This window comes from Pongo abelii, chromosome 10, assembly GCF_028885655.2.
Source record: "Pongo abelii isolate AG06213 chromosome 10, NHGRI_mPonAbe1-v2.0_pri, whole genome shotgun sequence".
NCBI lineage: Eukaryota > Metazoa > Chordata > Mammalia > Primates > Hominidae > Pongo > Pongo abelii.
The window spans coordinates 69,418,257-69,442,870 of record NC_071995.2 but is presented as its reverse complement, the minus strand read 5'-3'; the positions used below and the strand labels follow the sequence as shown (position 1 = coordinate 69,442,870).

Sequence of the window (24,614 nt, the reverse complement as noted above, 5' to 3'; positions counted from 1 at the left end):
TATGGCTGAGGAGTCTCTACCTCATCTGTAGTACTTGCTGCAATGTGGGGGTGAGGTCAGATAAAGAATGATATGGAATGAACAGATTTCTCCTTCTGTTCTGCCCTTCTCCTGGACTATTTCATTAGCTGCTGTATTCCTTTCTGTTGGCTTCCCACATCCCCAAATTCTCGGCCCCGTGCTTATGATGTTGAGTCCTACTCTTCCTACACCTAGGAGCTCTAATTGGATTCAATGTCTAGTGTCTACTGCACAGATGTGAAGTTTCAGCTCTTCATTCTTTCATCCATAAATTTAAAATGAAAGTGAACTCTAAATTAAGAAGCTGAATCTCTAATATGGAAGCTGATTGAAAACGTTGTATGGTCATTTATAAACTAATTTTTTATGGCTAAATTTACTCTTGGGAAATTGAAAATTATTAACTGCAAATCCAATATGCTACTGTGAATAAAATGATAACCAAAGATTTTATTTTGTTATTTCATGAGGGCTATTTGGATCTGTAATGCAAGAAACATTTCAAAGTTTGGACTGTACTTTAAAAAAGTTGCCAAGTATGTTAAATTGTGCACTTAGTTTTCAATGTGGAGGAATAAATCCCAGATTCAATAATTCAATGAACTAACACAATTCTTCAGAGCTTTAAGTGTATTTGCAATTAAGGCACTAATTGCTGTTCATTGGCTGATTCTTTCCCCGGAAAGCTTTGTTCTTCTGCAAAAATGTAAAGTCTTACTATTGATCTGTACTCTCAAAACCCTGTTGATTTAAGCAGGACTCTCTGAGGTGAGAACAACAGCAAAACCAAGAGACTCAATTTACTCAGCTTGGGTTTCAGGAAACATATCTAATAGCAGACAGTTCCTGTTTTCATTGTTTTCCATTTAAGTCCTTTTAAAATCAGATTGTCTTCAAATAGATGCTGCTGCCATTGGTATAAGACTCATTTTCACATCCCTAAAGAAATAAAGAGTTTTGTAAAAATTCACTCGTATAATGGGCCTCATGTATAATGGGCCCAAGTCAAGTCAAAAGGATCAAGATGGATATCGTGCAAAAGCAGTGATAGAATGACAGCACCAAAGATGTAAAATGCATACTCTTTAGACTCTTTAATGTAGCCCTCAATCACCAAGGAATAACTGCAGGTGGATGGAGGTGAAAAGGAATTTCCTTTGAGAGCAATTCTATTTTGTCTGTTTTGGAAGCATAATACAGGTTGGTATTAAAGACTTCTGAGGAAAGAAAGCAGGGGATGTAGTTTGAGAAAACTACTACCTATGATTGGTCTCATTGTTTGGAAAGGTCCTGGGCTTGGCTGTTTTCCTGGAGTTTTGCCTGGAAAGAGATGAACTCTGACCAATCATTAATAATGCTAATGATAATAATAATAATGATGATGACTAATGTTTATTGAGCACACAGTATGTGTTACAGGTAGGTTATACACTAAGCATTATATGTACATATGTATATAGTTTATACATATAATATATATAAACTCTAAGTTAATATAGCAACAGTTCATAATGGTTTGAATTAATGCTTTTATCCTCAATGGCTGCATAGTGTGATGGTTAAAAGAAGCTACAGGATTTTATTTATTTCTTCTTCCACCTCTAATTAACTATGTGACCTTAAGTAAGTTTCTCTCTGAATCTTGGTTTATTAATCTATATAATGGCATAATAAGACCTATCTCATTGGGTTTTGTGAGGATTAAATAATGCTATCCAGTGGCAGAGACAGATGAACCACCCTGCAATACAGTATGATTAACAGGATATATTGTAGGGTGCTGGGAGCACTTGCAGGAGGACTTTCTGTTCTCCTGGGACTTTGGAAATGCAGGACTTTCTGGAGGAGCTGCCCTTTAAGTGGTAGCTTGAGTTAAAGATGGGAGTAAGTCCTGTGAAAGTGAGGGAAGAGTGTTCCAGTTTGAAGGAGTAGAGTGTTCTTGGGGAATTGCATTTTGCTGCACAGCTGTGAAGGGAGTGGGGGCAGGTTGAGAGATGACGCCAGAGAACTCAGCAAACTCAGCTCATAAAGCGTTTTGGATGGCATTTTGGGATTTTGGACTTTCTCCTGAGATCAGAGGGAGGGTAATGAAGAGTTTAAGTAGGAGAGTGACATAATTAGATTTGTTTTTTGTGACTTTCACTCTCTTTGAGATTAAATGTACTAAAACAGAGACCCTTCCCTGACCCCATCTTTGAGCAAACCCGTGAACCCTCTTTGGTTTGTGGACTGTCATCAAGTGAGCTCACAGGTATTTTACTCCAGCTGCATTGATTTCTGTTACAGCATTTTCTTGCTCTGAATTGTTTCCTTATCTGAGATAAGTGACATGGTTCAGAGGATAGTAAAATAGCATATCTGCTCACAGACATGGCTAGGCCAAATGAATACTTTTTTTCTTCAGTTGCTTTATTGTTTGTTTGTGGATTATATACTTACCATATTAAATGCAGCTAAAATTTAATTTTAGAATGACTTTCAATTGCTTTCTTACGAATTGAAACCATTTACTGAGAGTTGACATGTACTTAGGCAAAGCAAGCCATTTTCTAATCACAGTAAAGTAAAACAATAGTAAAGAACATTTGCTTTGGGAGGCCAAGGCGGGCGGATCACGAGGTCAGGAGATTAAGACCATCCCGGCTAACACGGTGAAACCCCGTCTCTACTAAAAATACCAAAAAATTAGCCGGGCATGGTGGCGGGCGCTTGTAGTCCCAGCTACTCGGGAGGCTGAGGCAGGAGAATGGCGTGAACCTGGGAGGCAGAGCTTGCAGTGAGCCGAGATTAAAAAAAAAAAAAAAAGAACATTTGTAGATATTCTGCTTTTTCTTGTTTCCAGTCTGGAAGCTTGCTACTCGAACAAAACACTCAATAAAATCCAAATGGGTGTGTGATATATACATATATATTTTTTTTTTGTGGGGGGATTATCTGTGCTTCTAGTCACTTTGAATAGAAAATTAATTTTATTTTATGATTACAATCTTATATTCCCAGAAGATTCCAAGAATATTATTTTTAAAAATAAATTGGAGAATAATGTATTTCTAGATCATGTTATATTGATTACCAATTACTATTTTATAAAATATTTATGAAAATGTCAACACATACATAGTTAGGTATAACAAAAATAAGTGACATCGGACAAAAATATTTCTGCTTTGGATTTCTGGTGAAGCAGGCATTAAACATGTTGAAATTCATTGAGAACTTGATATGTTCTATATTTGTGGTAAAATTAGAAAGTTGTTAACAAAACCACAAATACTAATCTATGCATAGTATCCAAAGGGTAGATAATTATAGTTTAACATTAAGAGAAATTAACTGTCAGAGGACTATGATAAAACTTTTACTGGAAAATTTTAGAATTTCTTAAGAAAGAAAAATATGTATAATGGAAATCAAATATATTTTCTTTGAGTTGTTCACAAAGTGACTTAGCACTTTTGGAGCATTTAATGTTTTATTAACGCTGTTAAATCCCATCTGGTGTTTGTAAAGTCTTTTACTATCCCCTGCTGGGACAGGCAGACATTGGTTTGCATGACTGTGTGTTCCCAAAATATTTTTTAAAAGTATCTAGTGGATTTATACCAACTGTAGCAGGATGATAGAAGACCACATTTCCATTATAATATCTTTAAAAATGGAGACAAATGTCATCAAGTCACAAAAGATCCATTAGTTTTATACTGTGTGACATTTGAGGGGAAATGTGAATGATTAGTGGTTTTAAAAAGTTGTTTGGAATTTAACATCCTGTGTCAATATTACTTGAAAAATATTTATAGGTTCTGAGTCAGTGAGATGAAATTTACTCTTCATGGAATTCATTCTAGAATGTGTGGAATACTGCCTTGAACCTTAGTCATTCCAATAAATTCCCTGGAATTATCTTTATTGTCAATAAACAGGTTGTTTTGCCTCCTTGAGTGATTTTTATTATATTGTGAGAGACTTATATCTCTGAAAATCAACAAAATCTTTGTATAGAGAGAAAATAACTTAATTCAGCAAGAATTTATTGACTAAATTCTATGCTCAATGCCTTCTATGTCTGATGGGCATTGGGAAAAATGAAAAAGTTGATATGATCTTTATCTTCAAAGAACTTATAGTCTAGCTGGAGAGGTAGATTTAAAAACCCAAGGTAATCTAAGTTTCAAAAATAAAATATAATAAAGATTTTTATACTAATATTGAGAAAGGAGTGATTAAAATTGATTGGGGTATGAAGAAAAGTGCCATAGTGAAAGTAAAACAGGCCTTGAAGGATAAAGATAATTATAATGTAAAGGAGATAGAGTTCAGTATATGTAAAGTGAATAGAGATCAGTATATGTAAAGTGAATAGAGATCAGTATATGTAAAGTAAATAGTAAATTTTACAATGTATAATATTCTAAGTCATGGAGAAGTCAAAATATAGTAGAAAAAATTTGTGGATGGATACCTGAATTTTAATCTTGATCTGGGAATTAACAGTGTATACTTAGGCATTTATCAATTACTTATAATGTCCCAGACACTGTTTTAAGTGCTGGAATCACAGTGCTATATGTGACAGGCAAGGTATCTTATAGCATGCATTTTTGTGGGAGGAGATGGAAAGAAAGAAATAAAAAACTTTTTTTTCTCTTAAAACAGAGAAATTAGCAGATAGCAGGACTATGGAGAAATAAAACTGGGTGATACTACAGGGTGTGATGATGGGGTGCTGCTTTAGGTTGTCAAGAGAAAAGATCCATCTAAGGAGGTGACATAGCAGCTGAGAACTGAATGACCACAAACTTCTATGTGAAGATCTGTGTGAAGATAGTTCCAGAGCAGGAGCCTTAAAGTAGGAACAAGCTTAGTGTGTTCCAGGAACAGAAATAAGTTCTGATTATTGGAGAGAGGAAAGATAAGAGCATGAAGTTAGGGTTCTTAGCAGATCATCCAGAGTTTTGTATGCAGGGTAAAATAATTTGAATTATATTGTAAGTATGGTGGGGAATCATGAAAGTGTTTAAGTCACTTCGTTTTATGGTTTATGTTTTACAAGAATCATTCTGGCTGCTGGGCTTAGAGAATGGAGTGGGCAAGTATAAAAGCAGAGAGATGAATTAGGAGGCTATTACAGTAGCCCAGGTAATAATGATGGTTGTTTGGACTGGTAGGAGCAGTGGAGATGAAGACGTGTCTAAGTGTTAAGGATGACACTTAGATTTATAGCTTGAGCATTTGAAAGGCTGGTGGTGACATTAACTGATTGGGGAAGACTGGGACATTAGGAGGTTAGGAGGGCAGGCCTCTTGAGATCACTAAATCTGTTTTCTAGTTGCAAAATGGCAGTGATGATACCTGTTTTACGGGATCAATGTTGTAAGAATTAAACAAAATGAAGTCACTGGCTTCATAAAGTGTCTGGCACACAATAAGGGCTCAGTAATTGTCACTTACCTTTTCTGTACAAAATAACAATTCTAGATGGTTTCCAAAAAGATGGGGTTAGGAATATAGGACCCATTTTTCTTGACTCCAGACTTCAAAATGTAGTATTTTGAAACTACCATTTCATATGTTTTATACAGGACTGGCTATTTTATGTCTTGTATTGGATGTGCTTGCAGCCAGGAAATGTTCTGTTGAGGCAATGACTCCTGGAAGAAAATATGAACGGAGTCATGAGTGTGGCAGGTGAGATCCTACATTATGGAACCCAGTGGGGCAGAATGTGAGTTGTTTTCTTTAGACCTGCAAGGATATTCCCTTCTAAAGACATGCTTGTGATGGCTGAATTAGACCGTATTGTGATGCCCAAAGGCCCGAATTCAACCTTAAATTACAGTAAGACACTCATGTCACCTTATTAGATGGTTCTGAGGCTTGGGCCTGCAACAGAATCATTTCTTCAGCATTTTCTGTGTGCCATTTTTTTTTTCTTTTTTGAGACGGAGTCTCACTCTGTCCCCCAGGATGGAGTGCAGTGGCGTGATCTTGGCTCACTGCAAGCTCTGCCTCCCGGGTTCACGCCATTCTCCTGCCTCAGCCTCCTGAGTAGCTGGGACTAAAGGTGCCTGCCACCACGCCAGGCTAATTTTTTGTATTTCTAGTAGAGATGCGGTTTCACCGTGTGAGCCAGGATGGTCTCGATCTCCTGACCTCGTGATCCACCCGTCTTGGCCTCCCAAAGTGCTGGGATTACAGGTGTGAGCCATCATGCCCGGGCCTGTGTGCCATATTTAACAGAAGATAGTAAGACAAGCTGATCACAGCTGACATCCTGGATACTCACCATCTCACTTCACAGCCAAACTAACTGAAAGGAAGCAGTTTTACTTAGGACCACAAATTGCCTCCACCTTTCAATCCCATAAAGCAATCTCAAATGTGGTGACAGCAAGCTGTGAGAGCTGAAGGAATTTTATAAAGGCTTGCTATAGAATTTCAGGCATTGTAGCCTGTTTAGAAATAGCTGAGAGACAGTTTCTACCATTAGACCACTTTAACATCCAGCAATTGATCTGTATCTTTCAGTACTTGAAGTGAAAGAGGGAGAACCACAAATTGTGATGTGGCATCTAAGAATAGTTAATTAGTGCATGGATTATGTTTTCAAACTGGAAAACAGTGGGCAATGCTCAGAGGTTAAGAGGTGAAATATGCAGGCATTGATTCATTTCTCTGACTATAACTTATGAGTACTTAATATGTGCCCTGCACTGTTTTAGGAGCTGGGGAAACATCAGTAAACAAAACAAGTTTGTGCCACCACAAAGCTTATCTTCTAGTGCAAGATACAAATAATAAAAAGTTAACAAATGTGTAATATAATATAAGGTAATAATAAATGCTTTAAGAAAAAATATGCAGGATGAAGAGATAGAATGATAGCTGTTCCAATGTAGACGAAATAGAGACTGCTTCTTTGACAGGTGACAGACAGTTGAGCAGAGACCTGAGTGAAGTGATAGAGCCACTTATTGGAATACTGGCAGGTGAAATCTGTTCAGCAGAGGAAACTGCATAGATAAAAAGCCCTAAATTGGGAAAAAGCATGGCTTTTTCAAGTAGCAGCAAGGAGGGCAGTGTAGAGTGGAATGAACAGGGCATGCAGTTGGAAAGTAGAGCCAAGGATCATATTAAGATGGGCTTATAAACTAAGGTAATGGGTTTGGATTTTATTTTGAATGTGATAAAAAGCCACTGGAGGCTTTGAACACAGAAATAATACAATGTAGCATTTTTTGGGCTATAACAGACGAGTGGAAGCAAAGTATTTGTTATGAGGCAGTTGTAGTAGTTAGCAAAGTGAAGGTTTATGAAGAAAAGGATCAAAGTAGTAGCTGTGTAGTTGGTGAGAAGTGATGGGATTTGGAATGTATTTTGAAGGTAAATTCAGAATTTGCTAATGGTTTGGGTATGGAATATGAAAGACACATAAAGAGACTACAGGTTTTTGGGTCTAAGCCGTAGGGCCAATAGTGATGCCATTAAATTACATATCTACAGATTTAAGAAGAGATGGCAGGAGGTAAACTGGAGGGAAGGCAGAATGACAGCCAAATAACTCTTATCAGGGCTGGACTGAAAGCAGGAAGTGGGTGAAGGTAGTCTGATGGGTTGGCTATGGAGTAAGTACATTAACCTGGTTTCATTATTTGCCTACATTTTTTCACATATCAGTGTCTAATTACTGATGTTTCAGTAAGATGTGAACTCACCGATGTTTTGCTTTCACAGTGGTTCTTCCAATATCTTTTCATTATAATCTTAGTAGTCGTGTTAATCCGTTAACTGCCTACAAAAAGTGGCAGTTTTTTGTAGTTTCCATGTCTGGAAACTATGTTGAAGAAGCAGTTGGTTTCTTGGTTCCCTCTGCACTGGAGTGTGATCTGTGGTGACTTTTATGGATTGGGAAGAAAAGTGAAATAAATTATATGATAAATGAGCGTTGGACTGGGAGTCAGGCCTACTGAGTTTCAGACAATCCCGACTCTATCAACTGTGTGACCTGGGATAGGACATCGAAACTCTAAGGGCCTTGGTTTTCTCATCTACCTAGTTAGTGGCTTAGATAATCTATATAATAGAATAATCCTTAGTACACTAAACTCTAGCCTGTAGTAAGACTGCACATTCTAATCTAAAATATTTATTTATAACAGTCAGTGTATTTGTAGGATGGCAATGGATGAAAATAATAGTAGAAAACACACATGGAAAGCAGCTTTAAAAGTGAGGATAATTTATTATAACATAAAAAAAGATTCTGAGTTAAGGTGGCTCCAGGTTTGATTAATATTTATTACCTTATAGGATTATTATGAAGCTTATCCTATGAGGTAATAAAGTTATCTCCACTATACAGATGTGTTAACTGACAAGCAAAAAGGTTAATTCATTTTTTCGGTCACGGAGCAAGTAAGAAGTACAGCAAGGTTTTATTTACACAGGCTGCCTTACTCCTAATCACGCTTTTAATTGCTAGGCTCTACCGCCTCTTTTGGCCACTAAATCAGGACACTTTTAATGACCTTGTTTGCTTTGTCTCCTGATATCAAGATAAGTGGGAAACCATTTATATACTTGAAAAATAATAATCACCAGATTGACTACCCAGTACCGGGGAGAGCTGATTCATGGTCTTACAAGAGAAAAGGTTGCTATTTTTAACATGCAGTGATAGCCTTTGACCACTAGAGGACACTTTGTAGGCAACATCTTTTAGGACACAGCAACTGCCTTCACTAGCCTTAGGTCTCCAGTCAGTACCATGTTTTATGCCTCAGAAAAGAGGGAAAGAGGGTCCTCTCGCTACTGCTCAAAGTCCGCATCATAAGCTCCTCGTGGCCATTTGGGGGTTCTAGCTTTGTCTCAGAGTGGCTCCCACGTTGGAGCTATCTTCCAAATTCTATAAGTAATATAGGCTAGGTATTATACTTTCTACTTATGCTAAATATACTCAGCTCTCCATTGGCACATCTGTTTCAGGTAAACACCTATGTTTAAATTAAATTTAATTAAATTATTATTTTTATTCAATATTCCTATGATCCTGCTCTTGAGTTATCATAATCATTTAACTATTAGAAAAAAATTCTAGGATTGGCTAATGTTTTTTGTAAGTCTAGGCTTGTCCATGTTGATATCACCTGATAAACATTTTTTCTGGGTGAGGGTACAGGGTCTTGCTCTGTCACCCAGACTGGAGTGCAGTGGCATGATCACAGCTCACTGCAGCCTTGACCTCTCTGGCTCAGGCCATCCTCCCACCTCAGCTTCCCAAGTAGCTGGGACTACAGGCATGCCACCATGCCCAGCTAATTAAATTTTTTTTTTTTTTGTAGAGACAGGGTCTCACTATGTTTCTCACTATGGGTCAAACTCCTGGGCTTATGCAATCCTCCCACCTTGGCCTCCCAAAGTGCTGAGATTATAGGCATGAGCCACCGTGCCTAGCCAAGTTGGTACACTTTCTAAAAGCAGATCTTTCTCTCTCTTTTTTTTTTTTCAATGAAGTCTCCAACACATATGAGTACTTACAATGCCACCTAATGATGAAGTTGATTAATATTTGTAGTTGTAATTAAACAAGACAAATCAGAAACACAAAGTTTTTTCCAAATAATAGACTTAAGTCCATTTCTAGCTTCACAAAATATACTTGTCATATTAATAGGGTGGTAGTGAAAGACAGAATGACTATAAAACTGTTGGTGGTGCATTCCAGTTCATCAAGATGTGTGGTTCCCTGAGGGTTTCAGGTATTTATACTAGTACTAACCTTAGTTTTTAAAATAAATTATCTATTTTTAAGCTCCTATTGTTAAACATTTTTGAAATCATAGTTTCGTATTTAGAGTTCTTGAAGATATGGTATCTATGAAATTATTAATTGAGATAACTTGTGATAATAATAGCACAGTTTTTAATATATTTATAATTTATAACATCTATAGAAACCTATTGCAGTAGTTTTTACTATTTATTTATTTATTTATTTATTTTAAATCTTGAGACAGAGTCTCACTCTGTCACCCAGGCTGGAGTGCACTGGCATGATTTTGGCTCATAGCAACCTCTGCCTCCCAGGCTCAAGCGATCCTCCCACCTCAGTCTCCTGAGTAGCTGAGACTACAGGCTCATGCCACCATGCCCCGTTAATTTTTGTAGAGACAGGTTCTCACTATGTTGCCCAGGCTGGTCTCGAACTCCTGTGCTCAAGTGATCCACCTGCTTTGGCCTCCCAAAGTGCTGGGATCACAGGTGTGAGCAACTGCACCTGGCCTGCAGTAGATCTTATATTTTTTCATTTAAATTCAGGCATTAAATGGGATATTATTATAACTTAATTCTTACGTCTCTCTTTTATTTTTAAGAGAAGCCCAAACCTTCGATTATACCTATTTATGACCTCTTACTAATGACTTTGCAAGTCACCTTGTGTCTTCCTTCCACCAAATGTTTTCCTTAATGATTGTTGGTTTAAAGTAAACATGAGCATTTGGGGAATGCTCATTGTAAATCCTGTTGTAAATCCTCCACTTTTGCAGTTGTTCAGTAGGACAGTGGGCTTGCTATTGGTGTAAGAGCACACCTAGGCACAACGTAGGGTAATGTAATGTTGCCCACAGTGAGGCACAGTACCATAAAGGGATGGAAAATGATTCTTCAGTCTGTTTGACAGGCTTTTAGGCTTTAAAAAGCATTATATCAGACAGTGGGTAAATCATTCTTTTGAATATATATAAAGAAGTTTGCTGCACATTTTAGAGTCAAACCATTATAGAAGTGAGGGCATGAAACGGCAAGTATGGTGATTTTCTGCTTTGTTCACAGAGGTATACTGCTTGCATCCACCCAAAAGAAGAAATGAATTTATCATTCCATGCAATAAACTGCAAACTCTTTATAGAGTGGAATTAATTATAAAGTGACTTAATTAAAATGCCACATTGATAGGTTTGGCTGTGTCTCCACCCAAATCTCATCTTGAATTGTAACTTCCACAATTCCCATGTGTCATGGGAGGAACCTGGTGGGAGGTGATTGAATTATAGGGGTGTGTCTTTCCTGTGCTGTTTTCATGATAGTGAATGAGTCTCACAAGATTGGATGGTTTTAAAAATGGGAGTTTCCCTGCACAAGCTCTCTCTTAGCCTGCCACAATCCATGTAAGACGTGACTTGTTTCTCCTTGCCTTTCACATGATTGTGTGGCCTCCCCAGCCATGTGGAACTGTAAGTCCATTAAACCTCTTTCTTTTGTAAATTGCCCAGTCTCTGGTATGTCTTTATCAGCAGCATGAGAACAGACAAATACAGCCATTAAGTAGGGTGTTAAGACCATCCAATGGGAAAAGGTCAGTTTTATTAACAAAAGTGTTGAAAAAATTGGGTATCTACATGAAAAATAATAAACATGGACTTTTACTTTACACTATATATATAAAAATTAACTCGAAATGGATCAGAGACTAAACATAACAGCTAAAACTATGAAATTCTTAGAAGAAAACATAGAGAAATATTTATGATATTGGGTTTGACAATTATTTATTGGATATGACACTAAAGTCACAGGCAATAAAAGAAAAAATTAGTTGGATTTTATTAAAATAAGAAACTTTTGAGCATCAAAGGACACTATCAATGGAGTGAAAAGTCAACCCAAAGAATAGGAGAAAATATTTACAAATCATCCATCTAATAAGGAATTAATATCCAGAATATATTCACTCCTAAAACTTAATAACAGAAAAAAAAAGGTTAAAAAATGGGAAAAGGACTTTGCTCCAAAGAAAATATACAAAGGGTCAATAAGTACATGAAAAGATGTTTAACATCACTGATCATTAGGTGAATGCAAGTCAAAACCACAGTAAGACATCATTTCATTTCCATGAGGATGGCTGTTATAAAAAATAAACACACAAACAAATCACGGCACAAAAAAAGTGCATGATGAGAATATGGAGAAATTGGAACCATTGTACATTGCTGATAGGAATGCTGAGTGGCGCAGTTGCTATTGAAAACAATATGAAAATTCTTCAAAAAATTAAACATATAATTACCATATGATCCTGAAATTTCACTTCTAGGAATTTACCCAGAAGAAATGAAAGCAGGGACTGGAATAGATATTTGTACTTGCATCTTCACAGCAGCATTATTAACAATAGCCAAAAGGTGGAAGCATCCCAAGTGTCCATTCAAGGATAAATGGATTAAGAAACTGTGATATATACATCCAATAGAATATTATTCAGCCTTAAAAAGAAAGGCACTTCTGACAACACGCTACAACATGGATGGACCTTAAAGACATTGTGCTAACTGAAATAAGCCAGTCACAAAAGGACACATATTGTATGATCCTACTTATGTGAGGTACCTAGAGTAGTCAAATTCGTAAAGACAGAAAGTAGAATAGTGGCTGTCAGGGGCTGAGGAGAGTAGGGAATGGGGAGTTAGTGCTTAATGGGTCCAAAATTTCAGCCTAGGATGATGAAAAGTTCTGGAGATGATAGGTAGTGGTGATAGTTATACAATAATGTGAATGTCACTGAACTGTATGCTTAAAAACGGTTAAGATGGTAAATTTTGTGTTATGCATATTTTACTACAATAAAAACATTAAAAAATGCCATAAGTACATGTTTAGTGCCTGCTCCATTTTTAGTCCTGAGCTGGGGGGAAAAAGACATTTTCATAGGCCATGCAAGATCTGGCTCTGCCCTCAAGGAGCTTAGTGAAAGTTCCTATATCTGTGTCATAGCTGCTAAAGGTAACCCGTCAACTTCATTTATGTCACAATCATTTACGGGGTGCTTGAGTGCCTGCTATGATCCAGGTGATATTTTCGCTCTCAGATAGTTTTGATTCTTGTGGGAGAAGACAGAGAATCAACAAAATAAGAAAAATAGAGTATGTTGAGAGATGATTAGGGCCATGGAAAATAAAGTAAAAAAAAAAAATAAAGAAGAGTAAAGCTGGAAAGGAGATTAAAGAGTGCTAGGGGCTGGAGTTGGGAACATTCAGTTCTAAATAAGAAGGCAAAAGAAAATCTTATTTACAAAATATTTGAGGAAAGACATGGAGGAGCTGAGAAAGACAGACAGGAATATCTGAGAGAGGCTGAGCATGGTGACTCACGCCTGTAATCCCAGCACTTTGGGGGGCCGAGGTGGGCTGATCACTTGAGGAGTTCAAGACCAGCCTGGCCAACATGGTGAAACCCTGTCTCTAGTAAAAATACGAAATTTAGTTGAACTTGATGGCAAGTGCCTATAATCCCAGCTACTTGGGAGGCCAAGGCGGGAGGATCGCTTGAGGCCAGGAGTTTCAGACCAGCCTGGCCAACACGATGAAACCTCGTCTCTACTAAAAACACGAAAAGTAGCAGGATGTGATGTCCCCACCTGTAGTCCCAGATACTCGGGAGGCTGAGGTAGGAGAATCTCTTGAACCTGGGAGGTAGGGGTTGCAGTGAGCTGAGATGGCACCACTGCACTCCATCATGGACAACAGAGTAAGACTCCGTCTCAAAAAAAAGAGAAAAGAAAAGAAATATCTGAGAGAAAAATATTTTACACAGATGGACCCCTAAATGGCAAAGGTCTCAAGGTGTAAAGGGTAAAGGAACCTGAAGTACATGGGCGGGCTGCAGTGAGGTAGGGGAAAGTGGAGTGCAGAGGATGAAGTGTCAGGGAGGTATTGCGCGGGGGGTGAAGAATAGACTGTAGAGTCCTGAGCGGGGGCTATAAGGTCGTTGGTTTTTTAGTCTGTGGGAAGAAAGGCAGCTACTGGACTGAAGTGTTTAACGAAATAACTGATGTCATCTGACTTATGTTTCAGTAGGATCCCTCCAGCTGTTAGATTGAAAATGAACTGTAGATGGGTATATTAATTTCCTGTTGCTGATGTAATAAATTACAAGTTTACTAGTTTAAAACAATACAAATTTATGATCTTAAAGTTCGTAGGTCAGAAGTTTTTATGGGCTAAAATCAAGGTGTCTGCCGATTGCATTTCTTCTGGAGGCTCTAAGGGATAATATCATTTAGTGTCTTGTATTTTCCAGCTTCCAAGGGCCATCTATATTTCTTGGCCTCTGGCTTCTTTCTCTATCTTCAAATCTCTCTCTCTGTCTCTGTCTCTCTGTCTCTCTCTCTCTCTCTCTCTCTCACACACACACACACACACACACACACACACACTTACAAAGACTCTCATAATTACATTAGACCTACCAGGATGATCCAGGATAATCTCCCTATTTCAAGGTTCTTGACTCAATCACATCTGCAAAGTCCCTTTTGCCATGTAATATAACATATTTGTAGGTTTCAGGGATTAGGACATAAACATCTTTGGGGAGCATTATTTTGCCTACCACAGTCTACGCTCAGGCTCCCAAAGTTTCACATCTGTCCCACATTCAAAATGCATTCAGCTGGTTCCAATATCCCTAAATGTCTCAACCCATTTCAGCACCAATTCGAAGTTTAAATAAATTCATCAACTCAAAATCCCCCAATCTCATAATATAATCAGCTATGGGTGAGGCTCTAATCCATCCTGAGGTATAATTACTCTTCATCTGTTAAACTGTAAAACTTAAGAAGCAAGTTAGTTTCTCCCAAAATACAATGATGATGGTATAGGCATAGGATAAAAGTTCTAGAAGTTCCCATTTAAAAAAAGAAAATGTAGAAGGAAAAAGGAGTCACCAGTTCCAAGAAAAATTGAAATCCAGGTGGGCAAACATTATACTTTTTAGACGTGAGGATGATCCTCTGCGGTCTCCTCAGAGACCACACCCTCTGGGCTTGTGGCTCCATCTTCAAGGTCACCATTACTTTTTCAGGAGGGGTAGCATGAGCACACAACTGGGTAGTTTGATCAGTTTGTTTTCTGCCTGTAGAATTTTGGGAGTCAGCAGTGTTCTTTTATTTGTTGCTGCTCTGTTTGTTTTTGTCCAAACTGGTCCAAACTGGTTCTGCTGGTGTAAAATTCTCAATGGATTTACTCCATTAGACAAGAGGATTTCCACAGGGTTTTCCTAAATAACCCCATCCCAATTTTTGGTTTTTGCTTAGATGGTTGGGAGAATCTGAGTCACAGCTTAATCTTTTCAAAGAGACTTCTGTGTGACTAAATACACCACCTTTTGACCCTTCCAAGGCAATAGCAATATATATTCTACACATATTAATACTTACTTGAGGGATGATTAATATACAATAAAATTAATAATTTTTAAGTGAACAACCTAATGGATTTTAACATGTGTATGCATCCTTGTAACCATCACCCAGATCAAATAATAGAACATTTTAATTCTCCCCAAATTCCTTTGTGTGTTTTTAGTCAATACCCTCAGTGACTCCCCAGAGAAAATGATTATTCTGATATCTATTAGCATAGATTGGGCTGGCCAGTTCTTGAACCTCACATAAATGGAATTACACTATGTACAATCTTTGCCTCTGGCTTCTTTGACTCAAAGTATTTTGGACACTTTTACAAGTATCTGTGTGTGTGTATGTGTGTGTGTGCACCCTTTTTCATTGACAAACAGTATTCCATTGCCTATATTTTGAAGGTGGAGCCTTTGAAAGAGTTTCTAATGCATTGTATATAGGATGTTTCTAACGCATTGCAATAGGATGTGATAGAAAGAGAATTAAAGATGACGCCAAGATTTTTGGCCTGAATAGCTAGAAGTTACCATTAATTGAGCTGGGGAAGACTATGAGAGAAACAGCTTGTGGGAGAGAGGGGGAGGTTAAAATACAAGGACCTTAATTTTAGACATGTAAATCTTGAGATGTAGATTAGATATCCAAATGAAGATATTGAATAAGTAGTTAGATATATGAGTGTGGAGTTTAGGAGAGGTGTCCAGACTAAATTTGGGCATTGTCAGTATTTTGATGGTCTTTAAAGTAATGAAAGTTGAGGTGATGGAGCATATATTGAAGTCCAAAGACAGAGCCCTGCAACACTTTAGTGAAGTGCTGAGAGATCGGGAAGTTGAGCAGGAACCAACAAAACAGACTAAGGAGCAATTGTTAAGTAGGAGGAAAACCAGTTGTATATGCTATTCTGGAAACCATACTAAAGTTATATGTAACATTATGATAATGCTAAATATTTATTATTTATTTTAATATGAAAATAATTTTTGTGGCTCTTAAAAAGATCATGAACAGCTTCCATAATATTTTCCAGGAATTCAAGTAGTGAACTGTTGGCTGTTACAAAAGTGGTCACAAATTGTATCACTAATAATTTTGAAATGAGCGAAGATCTAATAATCAATATTCTTTTATGATAACTGCTTATTTTGGACTTAAATTTAGTGTTTTGGGATTTGTTAGTCCTCAAAACAGAGCTTCTCTCATAAGAAAATTGGCCATGTAAGCTTCACAGGAAACAGATTATAAAACTAGAGACCCAAGAAAAATATCTCAAATCCATACAGCATCGAATAGAGGTTTTTAAAAAGTCTTGTAATTCCACACAAACCATTAGGTCACATCTACTTTTAGAGAGAGTAAGACATTTCTCTTTAGTTATCATCTAAAAATTAGGCTTTAACAGGAATAAGCTCAAAAGATGCACTGAATAAGCCAGGGCTAGTCTAATTTCCACCCAAATATCCTCTAACAGTCAGCTAAGTGACACCACAGTTGTTCTGACTTTCAAGTAGTGATTGTCAGCCCTGCTCATATCCTGCATTTGTTTGCTGGCTTTGGTTTTCTAATGAGAGAATATGACTGCTGGAACTAAACTGCTACCATGAAAACTGTTTTTTGATGTGACTATAAGCAAATTGCAACCATAGACCCTTATATTACTTGTGATATGTTTATGGAACTTCTGATGCTAATGATGAGAATACCATGTGTGCTAGTCTGATAGTATAAAACTGGAAATATCCTGTAAATGGAAAATAATACACCATGTCATACATTTCATCTTAAACATTTTTCAGATTTCCTTGAGTTATTTAATATAATAGTGCTGTGTGACCCCCATGCATTCAGAGAGGAAATGATATAGGAAAGGACTCTCAGCAGATTGATGAGTTGTTAATGATGGTAGTTTAACCTGTTCTAATGGAAGATTTGTCAACAGCATCTCAAATGGCTGATCACATGGTATTGTGGCCTTGGTTACAGTTCCTGGTTGGGTTGGTTGGCAAATGCTTGTTATTTTAAACTAACTTTTGGAGGTGGGTCAAATAGGGCACTAAATTACTGGAAGAGCTTTCCCTCCTATTTTTGAATATGATTAGAAGCCACCTTTTAATTTATTGAGGAGATTGAAGTTGTGACCAAATAATCAAAGGTTTGAGCAGTAAACTAAGCAGCATCAAATTCAGGTATGATTTTAGGTGTCTTATTGTTTTATATATTTTTCCCTTAGTTTTCTCTCTCTCTCTTTCTCTGTGTGTGTGTGTGTCTGTGTGTGTCTGTGTGTGTGTGTGTTTCCTGAAGAGTAGCTCTACAGATGTGAAGAGGTATTTTCTTTCATGCAAATTTTAAATATCATATAAAGAATTAACAATTTTTTTTTTTTACTCTGGAGATGTGAGAAATCAAAATGCATCAGAAAAAACCCACTATGAGTGCTGATTAGATGAGTTGATATTATGGTGTAGGTTTTGTATTTTTTTAGTTTAAGGTGCCTGGCCCAGTGTGGAGGATCAAAAATATTTATTGAATTTAATTGGAGAATTGAACTGGGCTGGTCTAGAAATCTGACCATCATTAATTAATTTCTTTTTGCTACTTTGTTTATTAATTAGTTAATCTATACATTTGTTTTATAGTTAATGCCTGCTAGCAATACAGTGTGCTACGTCTTCTAGGAAATATATATAATATAACCTGAGACTTGATTTAAAAGGTTTTATAATTTCAAGTGGGAGGTGACATATATGCAAAGAACCAGGAAATACAGTAGAAAATTATAACAATGGAAAAATATATTCTGAGTTCCAACTTACCGGTTCATAGACTTTTGGAACCCAAAACTATGGTAAGCTCAAGGTCTCCTGTGAACATTTATTTATTTTTGCCTATTTACCTATTATAAGCTCTTTGATAGTGATGTCATAGGAATTTTTATATAATGAGATAACTTATTTTTAAATTTCACTCCTATGATACAGAGGCTATAGTTTCTATAGTAAAATCGACATGAAATTGAGTGAAATTGACATGAAATCCATAAGAGGTTGGTCAATGTTGTCTATTGCTTTGTAGTAACTAAGGGTCTCTAAATTATCTCTGTCTACTTTCTCCTATAGGTAATTTATATTTTAAACCGTTTTTAATATTGAACATTTAAAGCATGGTAATATGGTTTTATTGTTTTTTATTTTAGAATTTTTCTTAAATTTTATGCTGTAAATGTAACTTTTCAAAATTAAAATGTACAACTAAACAGGTGGTTGTTACTGTCATCCTAACTGCCTTTACAGAATGTTCCTAAGGTTTTGATATAACAAAATCATAAAAGCAATAACAAGTTCATATTTTATTGTAAAACATCCAATTTTGCTACAAAATATAAAAAGGACCTTATAATGAATATGGCATATGCATATTTCTATTAATGTTCAACCTTCACTATATTGAACTTTTAAAACCTGTTACTCAGATGATTTAATTCTATCAACCAGACAGCATTACGAATATTCTCTCCCCTATTCTGGATTTTCTCCCATTTTTTACTTAAGAGAAGCTTATACACTGAAACTATAGTCTCATGTTTTTCTCCTTATTTAGTCTATTATTTAAATTAGAACTCAAATGACCTGTTAATCTTAGGTTTGACATTTACAAAAAACAAAGGTTATATTCAAAACACTTAATAATTGGGAATTTGTGGTCACCAGCCAAGCTGTCCTCAAGTCCTCCTGCTAGTTGCATGTTAGCCTTTCAGTTGCTGGATCATGGAGTGGGCAATGGGTTCCAGGGGAGAAGCTGGAAAAATGGTCCTTGGGGCACTGGCAGTAACTATTTACCAGCTTGTATGGAAGGATCTTAACATCTTGACATCTCATAACAATGTATCACTGTATACCCACTGAATATAGCCCTGTCTATGAATTTAATTTCTCTTTCCTCATCTGTACAATGAGTAAAAAATAATAGTCATTATAAGCTCTACCTGGCTCATAGAGTTTTTGAAGAGACTCAAAGAAAAAGTTTGTGAAACAATAACATGATTGTTTTGTTAGGCATTGCTGTGAATTTTGTCATGATCAGATCATATAATTCTCACAAAACCTTTTTTTTTTTTTTTTTGAGACACAGTTTCACTCTGTCGTCCAGGCTGGAGTGCAGTGGCGCAATCTCGGTTCACTGCAACCTCCGCCTACTGGGTTCAAGCGATTCTCCTGCTTCAGCCTCCTGAATAGCTGGGACTACAGGCGCGTGCCACCATGCCTGGCTAATGTTTTGTATTTTCAGTAGAAACGGGGTTTCACCGTGTTAGCCAGGCTGGTCTCAATCTCCTGACCTCATGATCCACCTGCCTTGGCCTCCCAAAGTGCGGGGATTACAGGTGTGAGCCACTGTGCCAGGCCTCTCACAAAACCTTTTAAGATAAGTGTTATTATTCCCATTACAACAACCCTATGAGCCAACATTTATATACTGCACATTTTACTGAAGCAGAAAGTGAACTCAGTGAGATTCAATAATTTGCCTACAACTGCTTAGCTAGTTTGTTCTTAAGTAGAGATAGAATTCAAACACTGATGTTTCCTTAATATATGAATGTGAAAACTTAATCTATAATAGTAAAAACCAGCTACATTTGTTACTTCATGAGGAGTGATACAGAACCTGTATATCCATAAATTATTTTAATCCCTTGTCAGATGGCTACTAATAATACTGTTACAATCTATTCCCTGGGCCAAAATTTGGCAAAGAGAAATGAGAAAACCCGGGAGGTAAAAGCACAATTAAAACTATTTTAAGTTGGGAAAATATGTTCAGACTTTTAGTTTAGTTTGGAGCTTAGTATTACATTGGCAAGAAATTCTGTCTCTCAAAAGGAGGTTTTCAATTTCTTTATTAATAAACACACCATTAAACATCGTATTGCCTCAGTGGTAGATATGGTAAAAATGTTCTAACATCATACTTAATGGAGAAACCTTAGAAGTCTTCCCTTTAATGTCAACAACAAAAAAGAATGCCTGCTATGATACCTTCTTTTCTACAAAGGACTGGATGTCCTGGCCAATGAAATATGAGAAGTAAAAGAAATAAGGGATAAAGCTATAAGGAAGGAGACAAAACTGTCAGTATGCGTAGATGATTTAAGTACATAGAAAACTCAAGAGAATCAACAGACAAATGACTAAAGCTAAAAAGAGTTCAGTTTGCTTGCTGAGCACAAATCAGTAAGTAATAATAAATAGACTTATTTTACACCAACAGCCAAATAAAAAAATAATAGACCATAAGATACTGTTTACAATAACATATATATATATAGAAACTGACCTAAAATGAAAAAAATATTTTGGAAGACATTTTAAAGCATTATTAAGGGACATAAAAAAAGACCTGTTTAGGTAGAAATATCATCACACTTGTGGAAGGAAGATTTAACATAAAGATATAAATTCTTCCTAAATTAAAACATAAATTTAATGTAACTAAAATAAAAAATCCAACAGAGGTGAATTGGTCACACACAAATCCACAAATAGCTAAAACAGTTCATAAAAAGAAGAGAGAGGTTGGGAAATATCTTACCAGATATTAAGGTATATTACTAAGCTCTAGTAATTCAGTGTGATACTGACACGAAAAATGCCAAATAGACAATAGAATAGAATCTAAAATAAAATAGGATCTAAAACAAATCCATGTGTATACGAGAACTTGGTAAGTAGATCATTGAGAAAATGGTAGATTATTTAAAAAAATTATTGTGAAAATTGGCTAAACAGTTGGAGAAAATACAGGCCCCAAATTCATACCACATACAAAAATGATCCCCCATTGTAATGAAGATCTCAAAATAAAAGACAAAACTATAAAGCTATGATAAAAAATGTTAGAGAATGTCTTTGTAACAATACAGTGGGAAAGCATTTCTTAAATGAGGTAAAGCGCAGGGCATACAAAAAAAATTGGTGAAATTGAAGCCAAAAGTAAGGACTTCTGTTTTGCGTAGGACACTATAGACAGACTGGGAGAAGATATTTGGGGTGTGAACAATTAATAAAAGATTAAAATATAAAGAAATCCTACAAACTCACAATTAAAAATCCCAGGCAATCACATAGAAGAATGAGCAAAGAACATAAAGAGACAATTCAAAGAAGGAGAAAACTAAAATGACTAAAAGGCATAATGAAAAGCAGCTCAATTCAGATAATTGCAAACTAAAACTTTAACAAGAATGGCAAAATTAAAAAGTTGAATAATATCAAGTATTGTCAAGTTTATAGGAAGCGGCAACTCTTCATCTACTTGATGGAGTATAAACTGGTGCATCCATTCTGGAGACCAGTTGGGGAGTATGTGGGGAAACTGTATATGCACAAATGCATGGATCCAGCAGTTCTACAGCTGGGCATATCCTCTAGAGAAAATATTGCACGGGGGAACAAGAAGACATGGGTGAGAATAAACCTTTCTGTATTGTTTGTGATAGAATTTTCTAAACTTATTGAACATTAACTTCTTTTACTCTTATAACATCTAATTGGATTGGTATTCTGTGACACACATGTTGGGAAACAGCGATTTAAAAGAATAACTTTTAAATTTAAGCACATGGCTGGGTAGGATGCCAATGCATCCAAGTGCCTTCCTGCATCACTATCAAACAAAAGGAGCTTATTGGCATAATATGACCTATTTAGTATGAAATATTGCACTCTAATAAAAGTACTCAAGACTTGTGCTGCATTTAAACTATGGAAAGATACCAAACAAATTGAGACTTAAAAAAATAGAAATGGAGTGTTTGTGAAACCATTTTTGTATACATAATTTAACATTGTATTAAGCAGGATCTTAGTTAATATACCTCTACCAATCAAGATTATGGCTGGGCATGGTGGTACATGCCTGTAGTTCCAGCTACTTGGGAGGCTGAGGTAAGAGGATCACTTAAGGCCAGGAGTTTGAGACCAGCCTGGGCAACATGGTGAGATCCTGTATTTAAAAAAAAAAAAAAAGATGATGCACCAATTACTTATTAGTATTTCTGGAAATGAGATTGCCTGTGATGTTTACTTTTTTCTTTACACTTTTCTGTATCATGTAATTATTTAAAAACTAGTCTTTACTTATTTTTTTTTTTTTAGATGGAGTTTCACTTTGTCGCATAGGCTGGAGTACAGTGGTGCGATCTCGGCTCTCTGCAACCTCCACCTCCCGGGTTTAAGCGATTTCTCCTGCCTCAGCCTCCCGAGTAGCTGGAACTTACAGGTGTGTGCCATCACACCCGGCTAATTTTTATTTTTTAGTAGGGAGGGGGTTTCACCATGTTGGCCAGGCTGGTCTCCAACTCCTGACCTCAGGTGATCCGTCTGCCTCGGCCTCCCAAAGTGCTGGGATTACAGGCGTGAGCCACCACACCTGGCCATATTTACTAATTTTTAATCAGAAACATAATACAACTATTTTTCTCTTGAAAATAAATTACATATGAATTTATCAATGTCAAGAATGAAATAGTAACTATTTTCATATTCCATATAAGTTGAGAAATGCATTATTACACTTTTAATTCCTTCTTTCTTCTCTTACTTTTGAGTTTTTGTCAAAATAATCTGGAGTTTTAGTTCTGAAATACCGTTAACACATTTTGTTAAAATCCTATATCATATATTTTAAGACCTATGTTTTACATTTGAACAGTTTTATTGTAAAATTAATTACAATTAGGCAGTACATTGTTTTACTACATTAATTGCCGTTTGGGGATCTATTTCTAGTATCTTTAAAAAACACCAATTTGTATTTTCTTTCATAGTTTTTTGAATTTACTGGACTCATTTGGGTAGTTCTCACTTGGAGTATCTCAGGTGTTTACTGTCAGATAGAGGCTGAGGCTGGAGTCATTGAAGGCTCCATTGGGCTACATGTCTGAGGTGCTCCATGCTCCTCTGCGTGTCCTCTTCCTCAGCAGAACCACTTGCCCTTTCTTAAGCACAACTCACAGCTCCAATGGAAGCAAAACAGAAGCTACCTGGCCAATTAAGGGATATGCCTCGTCTGAGCATAGCTTTATGTTTGCAGGATGGCATTGGCCAAAGCAGTCACAGCTTCAACCCAGATTCAAGAGGATGGAATAGACTTTTCATGGAGGAGTAGCAAGGCTGCATGACTGAAGAGCTTGTGGGAGGGGAGGTAATGTTGCAGCTACATTTGGAAACCTGTCACAGTTGTTCACTCATTTTTTTTGTTGTTATTGTTATGCTTTTTCTATCTGTTGGTTCAAATCTCAGTTGGCTATGCTACACAAAACAGAATGGTACTGGTATAAAAATAGATACATAGATCAATGGAACAGAACAGAGAACTCAGAAATAAAGCTATCTACTTACCACCAACTGACCTTCAACAAAGTCAACAAAAATATGCAAAAGGGAAAGTGTGTCCGGAATTGGTGGGTTCTTGGTCTCACTGACTTCAAGAATGAAGTCCCGGATCCTCGCAGTGAGTGTTACAGTTCTTAAAGGCGCCGTGTTACAATTCTTAAAGGCAGCGTGTCCGGAGTTTGTTCCTTCTGGTGGGTTCGTGGTCTCGCTGGCTCAGGAGTGAAGCCGCAGACCTTCCGGGTGAGTGTTAACAGCTTTTAAGGCGGCGCGTCTTGAGTTGTTCGTTCCTCCCGGTGGGTTTGTGGTCTCGCTGGCTTCAGGAGTGAAGCTGCAGACCTTCGTGGTGAGTGTTACAGCTCATAAAGGCAGTGTGGACCCAAAGAGTGAGCAGCAGCGAGATTTATTGCAAAGAGCGAAAGAACACAGCCACCACACCGTGAAAAGGGACCTCAGCGGGTTGGCACTACGGGCTCGCGCAGCCTACATTTATTCTATCTGGCCCCACCCACATCCTGCTGATTGGTCCATTTTACAGAGAGCCGATTGGTCTGGAGAGGGGAGGGGGGAGGCTCATGGCGGGCTGCAGGTCTCCAGACCTGTCCTGTAGGGAGACAGCTAAGGCCCGGCAAGAAATCGAGCGCAGCGCCGGTGTGCCGGCACTGCTGGGGGAGGCGGCCCACCCTCCGCAGCTGCTGGCCCGGGTGCTAAGCCCCTCACTGCCCCGGGCCGGCAGGGCCGGCAGGCCGGCCTCTCTGAATGCGGGTCCGCCAAGCCCACGCCCACCCGGAACTCCAGCTGGCCCGCAAGCGCCGCACGCAGCCCGGTTCCAGCTTGTGCCTCTCCCTGCACACCTCCCCGGAAGCCGAAGGAGCCGGCTCCAGCCTGGGCCAGCCCAGAGAAGGGCTCCCACGGTGCAGCGGCGGGCTGAAGGGCTCCTCAGGCGCGGCCAGAATGGGTGCCAAGGCTGAGGAGGCACCAAGAGCTAGGGAGGGCTGCGACTG

The 24,614-nt window shown here is 37.5% G+C and overlaps 1 protein-coding gene and 1 long non-coding RNA gene across 7 annotated transcripts in view; one reads left to right on the top strand and one right to left on the bottom strand.

Moving 5' to 3' along the window:
- TSPAN8 (tetraspanin 8) overlaps positions 1-24,614 on the top strand; it is a 293,681-nt gene that overhangs the window by 7,446 nt on the left and 261,621 nt on the right. For 3 of the 6 annotated variants that reach the window (XM_054526569.2, XM_054526562.2, XM_054526564.2), the window contains exons 1-2: positions 22,337-22,498; positions 23,312-23,422. The exons of 2 other annotated variants lie outside the window; for them this stretch is intronic. The gene's annotated coding sequence lies outside the window, so the exon portion shown is untranslated. Of the gene's footprint in view, positions 1-22,336; positions 22,499-22,894; positions 23,423-24,614 lie in introns of those variants that run through there. One more of the 6 variants, XM_054526567.2, reaches the window with a different exon arrangement.
- Positions 452-24,072, bottom strand: LOC129049164 (uncharacterized). The gene is made up of 3 exons (XR_008511996.2): positions 23,620-24,072; positions 7,737-7,916; positions 452-960 (listed from the first exon to the last, which is right to left on the bottom strand). It is a non-coding gene; the product is annotated as an uncharacterized LOC129049164 (long non-coding RNA).